Raw genomic sequence first — 14,305 nt, forward strand, 5'->3', positions numbered from 1 at the left:
CATTTTTAGTGTATGGTCCAGTTTAGAGCACGTTTATGTAAGCAAATGGATGGAAAACTGACTGCCAAGTGGATTAATAGATTCGTAATAAGACACCATGTTTTCCATTGATTCTGGTATCAAAGTGAGTGGAAATAATTTACCTGAGAACGGAAGCAGATCTAAACATTTCTTAATGCCTATCCTTTATCCAGTCCAGATGCACAACTGCTCTCCTTATATACATGCGTGACAACTTTTATGACAAACTATTCTAATCAAAATAAATGCAAATTCATCTTTGTTTGGTTTGCCAAATTTACCAGAGCCATTTCACTGCAAATTTGTTGAAAAGAGGCATGAAGAGTTATTATGGTCATATGGATACCTACAGTAAACGCATATGCTGTTTACTTGCTGAAATCAATTAAGCAAAATCAAATTTCTTATATCACTCATTAATGATTTAAAATACAGTAAGTGTTTTTACCATCACAAATGAAATGTATGAATGTATACAGTATGTGAAATAGAAAGTAATGAGAGAACGTTCTCTTTTACCGATAATCTTAACCATTTTTTTGTAAACATTTTTTCCAATAGACTTCCATATACGCAGCCTGTCAAAAGATTACCAGCAACAATGCAGTTCACATACAAGGGCATGATTCTGGTCATGGACTTGTGACTACAGCTTGCATGTGCCAGTTGCATAATTATCCCTGGCATGCAGTGTTCAGCTGGATGTTTGCAAAGTGAAAAGAAATGTAAGTTGGCTGCATACAAAGAGTATTTGTGCTAATGTCACACCCTCCGCTCCTTTGACCTTCTAGTGATGGGATAGGCCCACAATTATGGTGGTGAAAAGAACATTAGTATTACATAAAGTAAGGCCTATTGTTGGACTATTTTTATTCAGTGTTTTATGCTTTCAGGTTCTCACTTGGAAAAAAAATGATCTATGCACACATATATGAACACATTCTGTCTATTGATCAGAGCTTGAACCCCTGGATTAATTCTTAAAAAAACAAAACATCTCACTCACTACTAATCCTTTCTCTCTTCCATGATCTGAGACGGGTCTTTGCAGGCTCTATACTATTCAGTAGACATTTGTTGATGTGGAAACACATGCAAAGACCAACTTTATTTGGCAAGTTTTGACCATAACAGTCACTTGTGCTGTTGAACTCTGTGTCACCTTGTTCGATATGAACAGTGGAACGGTGTCTGTTCCATTGCTCAAGAAGTAAGGAGATAGCAAAAACAATGCAGGAGGTTTGGCCGTCTCCATGGGGATAAAATATTCAAGAGCACTGGGCAGAGAACAAAGCATGGAAAATTAGACTAAAGGAGGCTGCCTCCGATTACCAGACGGTGAGTGTAGATAAGAGAAAAACGCTAATCAGAGTTGCAGCATCCCGATGAAAGCTCTTCTCTCCCATGGGGGAGTGGAACTTGGGATAATTGATGGGAAACTCATACGATCTCTGCGTACAGTGCCCCCCCCCCCCCCCCCCCCGTGTATGTTTTCATGCTGTTAGCTGATACTGAGAGTGATTTGAAGCCAGGTTGTCTGAATTGGCCTCTTGGTGAGAGGCTTCACCTCTGGTTTATATTCTCTGGACCGGCTCCTTGATCTAATTAAAGGGTCCATTGTATCTGTTCCTTTCTGGCACCCTCTCTCATTCAGGAAGTGTGTATTTACTGTCAGGTAATTATAATAAACACACATGAGGATGGGCTTGTTGAAAATGTTCTGATTGTCTTGATTGTGTAGCCAGATGGCAAACAGTGGAGTGCAGAAGCGCAGCATAATGATTAGGGAACTGGGCTTGCAAGTCCATTTATCGGTTTAACTCCCGAGTGGGGCAGTCTTTTACCCTTTGGTGTGGTACTTAAACTGAACGGCTTCAGCGTATATCCAGCTGTATAAACGGATTATACTGTATGTAAGTATTTAATCTGTATAAGTCACTTTGGATAATGACTTAATGTAATGAAACCCAGTAGTGTGTGTGTTTAAGCCATGTTTTGCTATGTTAAGAGCTGGACTCAACCACCTGCTAATGTGTATGATGGTGAGGCCCAAACCTGTTAGAGTAACACAATTTATCAGCTGAAGAGTCTCAGAGATTTTAGCTTTGATTAGCCCTTTCCCTTTATGCATAATCTCACTTAATTCATTTTCCATCATATATATATATGTATATATATGTATATATATATATATATATATATATATATAGTTTGATTGATAGATAGATAGATGGATAGATACGTTATTCATCCTGAGGGAAATTTTAGGCATTCAGTAGCTTATACATACACATATATACACACATATCTCAGTTTGTATACACTAAGAAGGAATATAGAAGGCTGGTATAGAACAGCTTGCAATTGTTTTAGATTTTACTCCAAACACTGACCATCAAATATGAATGAATGTACTGGATCTCATATTCCTGTCTACTGCATGATGACATTGCCATTTCAGGAAAAAAAGTTTTTGTTTCTTTGAATCAATTTTCTTGCTAACTGCACCCCTGGCAAATAAAACAGACAACCAATATTATTCATCGGGAGGAGATGGCTTTGTGCTAAAGAGCATAATATACAATACAATCAGTCAAAGGGTCAAAGTTTCATTTTCTTTTGGAGTCTCGAAAAACGTTCCTTTTTTATGGCCGTCTAGTAGTACTGCGCTGGATGTGCTACTGCAGTGCAGCTCTGGTGCTACTCAACAAGCTTTGACGTCAGAGGGTGGTGTGAGGTGTAGGGTACTGTCATGAGACACGGCAGGGTTGAGAGCTGCAGGCTGGTGGCTCGCATGCCATTTCATCAATGGCATTTTGTGACGGAAGTGGCTCCTGAACTGTCCTGTCCTCACCGGAGCAAAATGTTCTGAATAAGCCGATTGTCTCAGTGTAATACCACAGCAGTCCTGTCCTGGAACATTAATGTAATGTATTAACATCAAGAATGAGTTAATAAATATACAATCTTCCTGGCCTCATTTTTGGGCAGGACAATTGACCTGAATTGCTGTGGCATCTATTACCAATGCCATATAAAAATGAGCTGTGAAAGATTGTCTGGAAATGTTTATCTGCTAAGGAATGAAAGCAATAAACTATTTAACCTGTGACTGCCAATATGACTGGGCATCTTCATTATTTATTTTTTTATATATTGAGCCTAATGATGAAGCTATCAAAAGCCCTGGTTTCTCATGAGAAAATATAATTTACTGTGTACCATAAAGGAAAACTCTGAGTCAATTTTATGAATATTAATACATTTTATTCATGATTGGACAGAAACTTTGCCCCTATTCGCCTTGTAAACCGTCCTTTTCTGGGTGTTGCTGGTGCTAAATGCATCTAAATCACATGGAAGGTGGAATGATGACTGTCCCAGTGCCTTTGCATATAGTTGGCCATAGCATCACCCAGGAAGGGAGAGCTTGAGTGTGATTTCTGCCTGGCTTATACAAAGCTGCATACAAAGCATAGTCCTACCATGCAGCCACTGCACATTTTTGAATCTCCTGCAATGACATTTTTCCCTTTTGAAATATGGTGATTTGGTGGCACAAGTTCTGTCATTGCTGAGCTGTGCTTACACAGTGACATGGCTCAGCGACATGGCTCAGGCAGTAAGAGCAGTCGTCTGGCAGTCGGAGGGTTGCCGGTTCGATCCCCCGCCCGGGCTGTGTCGAAGTGTCCCTGAGCATGACACCTAACCCCGAAATGCTCCTGACGAGCTGGTTGATGCCTTGTATGGCAGCCAATTGCCGTCGGTGTGTGAGTGTGTGTATGAATGGGTGAATGAGAACCATCAATTGTACAGCGCTTTGGATAAAGGCGCTAAATAAATGCCAACCATTTACACACATTCCCTGTGTCTTTGTTCAGGAAAGGCCCTTATTCGTAACACCAATACCACTCCATGGCTCTATGTTTCATAGCTTCACCCCCTGCCAACCACTGACTCCCCCACCCCTACTATTCCTCGATCAAAGACAGAAGTTTCAGTAAAAAGACTCTACACCTGATGGTATCAGGCATGAGGCCAAGCAAATTGCACCCTCTGTAATCTGTGCTATTGTCTTGGTGCTTCTATTGCACTTCAGGCAGTGCACTCTGGGAGATTTGAGGAATGCCTCATCAGTCACTGGTACCTGTTTGCAGTATCGTCTTACACTGGAGTTCACTGACACCCGGATCACTCTCAGCTACCCCACACCGCCTGCATATTGCTGATAGGGCCACCGCAGGTGTCACTGGACGCGTGGATCATTTGTGCAGGTAATTGCAGGATTAGTTCAGTGAACTGATACCTGGGACAAAGTGTTCTGTCTTGACAGGTGCAGTAAGCTTTGGCAGCAAGCACACCAAAAGAGATTATGCACCTCAGCTATGAGAGACCATAAAGAGTTGAAGAGCTCATGACCCTTTCCTTATCAGGTACCTGAAAGTGTACTCGGAATGATGACATGGGGAATACTCAGATGGAACATGTTTCACCCCAAGTGTGATCATGAAATTACAAATGGCTGATTTTAACTCTGCCTGGCAGAGTCCCAGGAGAGCTTTCCTACATGTTGTTTTCACTACAAAACTGAAGTAAATATATAAACACTATAATAATTTTTTAAAACCAGTGCAGTAATCTTAATGCCAATAGTAGTTACAGCTATAGATTTACTCATTGTAATACAAAGAAGTCATTCTCATCGATGCTGAAGCTCTAATATTTTTCTTATTTTTTCAGTAATGCAGTAATCAGTGAGTGTCTCCCAACGGTATCTTTTGAATGTGTTTGTGAGTCCTAAAGATAATGTTTTTTGTTCTTTGCGTTCTGACAAACATCATGCTCTGCGGTGGGGGGATAAATTACATTTCCTTCCTCCAATCACTCTGGCTCACCATCTGGAACTATCATGGACTCTTTTATTAACTCAAACTTCTGCCCGCCTTTGTCATCTAAACCTCTTGGAACCTGAGGCAAAAGAAACCAAGGTCACTTACTGCATTTTTTTATTCCAGACCATGTGAACTGAAGAATGACTGCCCTGAGACCTCAGAGTTCAACATTTCCCAGCGCAATCTGCAGATATTTACGTAGAGTTTATGGGGGAAAATACCAACACAATGACCATCTATCAAATAAGTCTCTAAAAATACAGAGGGACAACTTGAAAGCCGCTTGTTGCGATGTAGACTGTTTGTTTGTCCAGAATTAGCCCTCTGTGAATGGACTTTGGCAACATCCTGCTTTTGGTGAAGGCCACGTCCTCCTTGCTCTGCTGAGGTGGGGGAAGTGTAAGGGGTCATGGGAAGCAGTGCACTGTGGATGCAGCCCTGAGTGCTGGAGCAAGCCTAAAAAAAAAAAAACACACATCCCATGCTCAGCGGAAAGAGTGCGCGGAAGCAGCAGAACAATGTTGGGCTGAAAATGTCACACAGTCACAAACCGGCGCAGAGCGAGCTGCTGGTGGGACCCTGGCCCGTGCTTCTGCCAGGTCTGTGGTGCGTCGAATTCCATTGAAAAAGCCCCAGTTCCCAGTGGAGTGTAGCAGTATTTCCCACGATGCACGTCTGTCTATTTACATTTTGCCAAGCTTATTCATTTCCTCTGACTGGACAAAAGATAATGAAAATGCCATGTGGAATTATTTAGCATTTCTTCATGAATATACAATATCTTTTTCTAGGTCAGATTTTTATTGATCGGACCTGCCTCATCCATTTGAAGCCCTCTTTCATATCGATGTAATGGTTTTGGCATTGTTTTAATTGTGATATGATTCATAGCCATGCATTCAGTATTACCACGGCTCTTTGGCCAGTGATACAAAAGCTGTCTGAAATGGGAAATGGATGTCATATTATTGCCTTTCAAATACTGGCAAGGTGACTGACTGAGCTTTGAATTAAATTACAAAGTAGTACAATAACAAAATAAACCCCAGGGAAAGAATTTCTGTCGACATACCAGGGATTTATGGGTCAGTCATACAAAGGTCATTGACATGGGATGTGCTTGGCCTGTCCAAACAAACACTTTACCTTGTTTATTTCAAATATTGTCTTGAATGCTTTTCCATAACCCTCCATTTATATACAATGTTTTATATTATTTGTCAGGAAACTGATATTTCCCATGGTTCTTTAAATATGTATCAGTTTGTTGTTACTGGTTTCAGGGATTTGGAGAATATTTTTATCCACATACTGTGTCACTGATAGAATCTGTTTGAGCACTCATCCTTCAGCTGATCCCTGCTGAGACACCTTGAAACTGGGAAATAAACACTGCCACGTGTCCCAGAATCCTCAGCATCTATTCAGCAAAGTGCTTTGTTTATTTATTTATTTATTTTTTTGTTTGCCCTTTAATGAATTTATATCATACTTTGTGATGAAGATCATTTTGAGTAAAATAGTGAAATTTACATGGTATGTATGGTTACCATGAAACACATTTACTGCTCATTGCTTGCTTTCAGTGATGGTAATCATAGGTAGTGTGTGTAGGTAATAATGTTTCCCAAATGTAATAGATAATGGGAAATTAATTCATTTAATAGCAGTATGTTTGGCCAAAGGATACTAATATAACCAAGGCTTGTTCAGTCCTAGTTGGATTGGCTTGCTTAGCAAATTCTTGCTGTGTGAGAGAATGGAAATATTTGACTCTGCCAGAGAAACCTGCTTCTGCCTGGGAATAATATTCTCTCATAAGGGGGTCATTCTAGATGTTTTTGATCTCCCTAACTGCCCTCTATTTATCCTCTCTATTTTGAGTTTTGACATTTCACATCTTTAATACATAGTGCAATTGCTTTTGGAATGCTGTAGGATATAGCCAAAGTAATTAGATTCTGAATGGCCTTCCGTTCCTTTACATATTCTCTTTGTTTTCAGAGTTTCCCGTAATTCAACATGGTAAGCTTGTGACTGGTTGAACATTTTAGCAGTGTGTTGTTATTCCTCCTGTTGCCTTAATCTCTGTGGTTTTCTGACAATGCCCCCTCTGGAAGCTATGCCAGATATGTCCGGCATGGTGTGATCTTCCCAACAATGCCATGAGTTGTAGAATAACACTGTACTAGGGAATGAGGTGGGCGTAATCCAAATTGCCGTGGACTAAGTCAGAGTGCACAACAGGGGGTTTAGCCCAGTCCAGGCTTATGTCTACTCAGGGGAATTCTTTCCATGCTTGTACCAATTACTGCTGCACGCGTGAGTGCGCTCGTGCAAAACAGGGCCCAACTCCCGAGCTCCGCTCCCAACCAGCGTCCTGCCAGTCACCCCACAGAGCCCCATTCAAAATTTCAGGCACATTTAGGGCTTCCTGATTTTTACAAAACACATTTCTGTCCACCTGACTCCCTTTGGTGCTCCAATTTGATTTATCAAATCATTCTCTAAAGACTGGTCTGTGTCATTTATTATGTTTATTGCAGTAATGTATGCTAAATGTTAAATGTCAAAATATTTTGATTAATTTTCAATGGCTTTAAATTGAACATTTTATTGTTGGCTTGGCAAAACTGATTATATGACTCGTATTATAATTCCCACCATTAGTTTTAACAACAGTAAAAATACATCTTATTTTCATGTGAATTTTTCCTTTCAGGGCATTGAGTCAGGATTAATATGATTTCTTAAGATGAGGACTGGCCTTTAATTTGACTAAGGTCACTGCTGGTGTCATTCGTATGTGTGATTTCAGGTCAAATTTGAGTGGTTAAATTTAATTAGGTTAGTTATTGTGGCACCAGGAAGGGTATGTTGAGGTGCTGTCCAACAGGGGGCAGCACTGGCCCTACATACAAGTATGGCCACAGCAGTGATTGATTGTAATCACCATAGCTGTGGCCCGTTGTCTAATCATTGGACTGCATAAACGAGGCCTGGTTTTCAGGCTTAAAAAAAAGAAAAGAATGGCTTTTGGACTAACTGGATGGAGGTAGGGGTGTTCTATGCTGCTGCTGCTGCTGCTGCTACTACTACTACTACTACTACTGCTGCTGCTGCTGCTGCTGCTGCTACTACTGCTACTACTACTGCTGCTACTACTACTACTTGGTTTTTCAAACTTTTTCCTGCCTAAATGACAGTAAGCTAATCCTTATTTTGACTTCTTGTGTCTGTTCACCATGTGATGCCGAGCCCTTCTCCAGCCTGTTCAGTGGCTGGTCAGTGACACCTTATACAGTACATGTGCACTTGCTTAAAATACTCTGTCACAAGCTTAACATATGGCAAGGATACAAGTAATATAGATTTAGATTCTATTTATCAAGAATAGAGAAACAGCTCCACGCATATAAACAATGGCTACTGACAGTATATGCTCTCAGTGTACATTAAATGAATGGCAAGTAGTTTGGCACTATTTGCTTGTTTGCTTGTCTATCTGTTTGAGTATCAGTGGCACCTGCAGTGCTAAATCTAATGTCCTTCAACAATAACTGATTAATAATGAAATAATAAATTCGTAAATTGATGAGAATCCCTGTTCTCTATCCAAGGACTGTTCACATATGTCTTGCCTTTGATTGAGCACCCCACACCTCTGTACTATTCTTACAGCTGTGTGAATGTTATTGTGCGAACACCAACCTTCTGGGTCCCAGTCATGCGCCAATGCTACGGGCTGCTCTATTTTAGCAGTGCACTGTTACAAAAATGGAATGGGGAAAAAAGCACATAAAAGGAGTTGCATAACACTTGACCATTTCTAATAGGAGATGCAGGATGCGGAGGAGAGCAGCAATGCAGGGTGCATAAAAGGTTTATGAGAGTCAGGGCCACTCTGCTGTAGCTGGTATGGTGGACATTAGTGTTTCAGAAAGGGAGAAAAAAGTACAGGCAGATGGTGAGTGAGTATGTGTGCAAGTGAGTGCTGAACAGCATGTGCACCGGATGCCTCCTTCTGAAGGAAGCCTTTACAGTCACAGAACAGGGAGAGGTGAGAGAGGAGTACGTGACTTCCAGCCTCTTGCTGTAGTCATCTATTTCCTCCATTTCCCAAAGGCCCAGAGGTTATTTTTTTCAGTACGCCCTGTACACATGCAAATCATCTCACTCTGCCTTACTGACTAGCACACTTGCACTATGCACACTTTTACATAACTTAACTCCTGGTGTAAAACCCTATCAGCTCCCTTTGCTGAATGAAAGCAATGTTTGTGTTTATGGACATGTTATTGGTTCTGTTTCTGCTGCATGTCAAGGACATGCTGAAGTGAAATTGATAAGAATTGATTTTAAAAAAGAGCCAAGTTTCTGTTTCTTTCTGAACTCAAAAGAGGATGAGGAAGAGGTAAACCGAAAATAGACACACGGCTGCCACACCTCAAATAGAAACCAAGCTATTTAAATACTGCCTTGAGAATCCCCATCACCCACGCTTAAAATACTGCGTTGAATTCCTAAGGCCCTTCTAATTTTTATTTCAAAAGTTAGCCAGCCAATTTGGAGAGAAATGATTTTTGACTAGCATTCAGTCTCTCCCGGAGCAGTAGATGGGACCAGGGCTGAGCTGGTGATATTATTAGATTAGAGAGCACGTGTTATTTTAAATAAAATGGGCAACAGTGAAGTCATTGGGGATGTTTACAAGACCACAAATAATGTTCCACCGTAAGCTTTTGTGAGTCTTTTAATCAGCTGTTATGTAATTATTTAGAAAGACCAGTGGCAGCAGAATGTTCTGGCGGTAGCATCTGGTTGGTGTGTGACAGGTAACTCATTAAGCGTTCGTGTAATAAAGGAGCAAGTGCCCCAAAGCACGCTGACCAGAACACAGCAGGTTAGAGAGAGTATACTGAATGCACTGTACTGTGGGGCTGCCCATTTGTAAAGTCATAAATGGTGATTGACCCCTATTTGCGCACTAGCCACTAATGGGGTATGATGTAATGGTGTTTCAAGTATCCCTTCTTGCAGTAATTGCATAAGCTGTGACACTGATGTGCACAGAGGGCTGATAATGTAATTGACACAGATGCTCAGGCTGACGTTTGGCTCGATTTGAAGGAGAAAATATTTGCCTTTGGTTTGGTAAGAGATATGGAATCAGTTGGAGCTCAAAGCAATTTGCAAGTGATTTGTTTATGATAAGTAAACTTTATTTGATAAAAAGTAATGAGAAGTTGAACAAAGAAATAATGCTCTGTTCATAACATTGAAAGGATGTGCAGGGCTTACTGGTTGTTGCCATAGGGATTTGACCAGTTTCTCAGCAGCCCCTAGACATCAACTAAGACACATTACCCAATATCCAGTGCCACGGAGCTGATCATGTGCTTCCAGTGGCATATGAAAAATGTTACTTGTCACTTTCATGTAAAAGGCTAGGCTAAGTACATACTGTACCATGCTCACTATATATTGGTGTTACTTGGCACTTCGAATCAAAATGATCATTTTGAACTTCAATATCTCATTTCTAAATCAAAAAGCCAGTTCGCAGGTCTACTACAATGGCAATGGGCTCGCCAAAGACTGATTTTTGTATTTCTATGTTGTGCCATTTCTGTGTAATGGATACCCTTAAAAATGTGCATAAAACATTAAGACTTTTTTTGTTAAAAAATAACTCAATTTAAATCCAACGGATCCCAACACAAGACCACTCGTTCTGTGGCTAATTCTAAAATATACGTGCTTTTTCTCATTTCATGACTACATTTTATACATTTGAATTGGACCTAAAAATTCAAAATTTCTATGATGAATTGGCCATAGACTTAACATGGCGAGACGCAATGCTAAGATGAATGAGGCTAATCGAAAGTTGTGAACGAACATGACTGATGCCGTTATGTTAAGCAATGTTAGCATGCAGGTAGTATCTAGCTAGATGACAATACATAGCACACAGACAGCCAAAGCGGCAAGTTGTGAAAACGTGTCCATACAGTAAAGCGAGTGCAGGCAAATAGAGACCAGCTAGGTCCGCGTACATAAACAGAAAATGTGCAGCTAAATCGCCAGCTATGTTAGTTTATTAGGCTAGTCTTAAACGAAGTAAGTTCACTAGGCTAGCCAGCTAGCTCTAGCTGCATGGAAAAAGTGTCTATGCCAACTAATTGGCAAACTAGATATCCTACAGTTGCATACAACATTATGAAATGTATTCTATATGACTATATAGGACTATATGAATAAGATCATAGCAATATACACTTTATACAATACAGAACCTATCAATTAATCACACTAGTTTAAAAATTGTTTGCTATGCGCCGAAACAGTTTGTGGGCAAGCTATATTGAAAGAGCGATACAAGATATGTGGTTCCAAATGGGAGACATTGGAAGTAAAGCATGTTTTGGAAAAGTGCAAAATAAGTATATTGCCTCTAACTTTAATATGAAAAATTGCCAATACACTTTACAGTGCACTACTATAAGATTATGAATTCTTTGAGTGGTTTGAATCAATCATTTCCTGTCTTTTGAGGCTCTCAGAAAATGCCAACATTTCACTTAAAACATATTTGTTTGTGATTAATATAGTATTAGGGTTATCCAACGGTTATCAAACTGAGAATAAATGTGCAGGGTTTGCTTTGAACAATCATGATCACAATTTCTTAACTTAATTCAAATTTTAATGAGTTATTTTTGTGATACTTTTATCCAAAGTGACTTACAGTTGATTAGACTAAGCAGAGGACAATGCCCCCTGGAGCAATGCAGGGTTAAGGGCCTTGCTCGAGGGCCAACAGCTGTGTGGATGGTAAATGGTAAATCACCCATTCATACACACACTCACACACCAACGGCAATTGGCTGCCATGCAAGACACCAACCAGCTCGTCAGGAGCATTTGGGGGTTAGGTGTCTTGCTCAGAGACACTTCGACACAGCCCAGGCAGGGGATCGAACCAGCAACCCTCCGACTGCCGGACGACTGCTCTTACTGCCTGAGCCATGTCGCCCCAGGATCTTATCGTGATTACACTGGGGCTTGAACCACCAACCTTCCGAGTCCCAGTCATTTTATAGATAAATACAGAGACGATATAATTCAAAGGAAATTATTTTTTAAGAGCGTCTGTTTAATTAAAAGCTAATATCAAGAGCAATGCCAGATGTAAGGTCTACTTCATGAAATTGTCTTTGATAACATATTCAACACATAGTATTGTGTTGTATATCAGGTTTGGAAACAAACCACAAATTGGTTCAAAGGCAATTGCGGATTCTTTGCCACCATCACCAAGTGTTTGAAGGGTTACCTCACTATTAAAATGAATAATTTGCATTCAAAATGTGCATGCTTTATGGAAACTGGGATTACTGTATTAAGTATTATTTTGTAAATTGCACTCTTTTGTAAAGTGACCACTAACACACACGCATATACTCACACACGACTCTAATAGCTGTACTGATTAACATATTCATAATTCTAATTAAACAACACAATGCTCTATGCATACTGTAGAACATATGTATATTCATCTTTACCAGTGCTGGTGTTATATTGTTTGAAAATAATTCTGAAAATATGAGAACATAATCGGTTTATGGTGACTCGGCATGGTCTCATTTTTACGGGAACAATAGCACCACCTGCTGTATAATTTTGCTTTTGTCTTTTTTTCTTTTCGCAAAAACTAAAGGAAAGCAAATGTAAAACAATGATCATGCATTTACTAAAAGCAAGCCAAAAAATACAGACTAAGTCTGAGTTCCTCAGACAGGTCATTATAGCATCTAGGGGCCCTGATGGAAAAGGCCCTTAATTTTCCGCCTTTAGTCTTAAGACAAATGGTAAATGGCAGGCATTTATATAGCGCCTTTATCCAAAGCGCTGTACAATTGATGCTTCTCCATTCACCCATTCATACACACACTCGCACACCGACGGCGATTTGCTGCCATGCAAGGCCCCGACCAGCTCGTCAGGAGCATTTGGGGGTTAGGTGTCTTGCTCAGGGACACTTCGACACAGCCCGGGTGGGGGATCGAACCAGCAACCCTCCGACTGCCAGACGACTGCTCTTACTGCCTGAACCACGTCACCCCCAAGATGGCTACATCTCAGTATTGTTGCCTTTTGTGACAATATTTGTATGTTCAAACTCTGTCTCAAGGCAGTGTCATTCGATAAGGTCAGATGCCCACACAGTATGAAAGTTCCATAGGCTATTGCGGTAAAACATTGAATCAAGATGTTACGTAATAAGATCTAAAAACAGACATTCTGGGTTTAGTTACATTCATAATATTACTGCCATGAATTACAGCTGAAAAAGACAACTACTAATCCAGTATTTCAGTTGTGGTGAGAACCAACTCTGGTGGTTCTGTCCTAAATGATTTGGGATTGAAACTGCCGTGTATCGCACACATTGATATTTAAATAAAGCAAATAGAGCAGATGGGAGCATTACAGCATAGACCCTCTCACATATCATGTTCCGTGGATAGCCTCCCATCACGTATTCAATATGGCCAAAGGATTAGAGTTCATCTGGTCTGATTCCTCCCTCACATCTGCATGGAAGCAAACTGGGATTATTTTTCTGTGCTTTTCTGTGTCACCTGCTTGCGTGCAAAAAACTGCATTAGCGTGGGCTAAAATGGTCTTAATGAAGAGGATTTTATTACTGGTCCTGGGTCCAGCAATATCAGCTGAAGTGTATGCTTACCCTCCCCAGTCAGGTGGTCTCATTGTATGAAGGCACATTACTCATTCTCTACTTGCCACCTGGACAAGGCCATTGGCTGCTTCATGCTCCAGCACCACAGGGAAGGACTCCCCAACCGTCGTCCAGTAGAGATACAGGGTGTTATTCCTTTTCACTGTTAATCATCATTTAATTGATCGACTAAAGCGGTTTATCAAACCATTATCTCAGCTTGCCTGGTTTCTTAGGTTCGGACTGGTTGGGGATTAAAAGGTGAAAATGAAAACCAGATGACCATGTGACCCTCCAGGAACAGGGTTGGGGAGCCCTGCTATAGGGCATCTTCCTCTCACACCCACAGACGCATTTATTGTCCATGCAAACACATGCAAAACATTTTTTAAAGGGGAATAGACCAAATGAATAGTCCATGCCCCCTTTCCCCCACTAGATGTCACTGTTGCCCTCAAAGTTTGAGCACAGTCTCAGAAGCTCTGAATGCCTTGGTTTTTGTTCAGGTGCAAAAGCCCATTTTCAGTGCCAAATTTGGTAGAATTTACTGTTTCTGTTCTCTTACTGAGAACACTGAACACACTTTGCTATCTTTATCTTATGAATGATTTCCTACAGGTTCCTATGAGGGGGTTGGACTATA

Source organism: Conger conger, chromosome 15 (assembly GCF_963514075.1).
Source record: "Conger conger chromosome 15, fConCon1.1, whole genome shotgun sequence".
Lineage (NCBI taxonomy): Eukaryota > Metazoa > Chordata > Actinopteri > Anguilliformes > Congridae > Conger > Conger conger.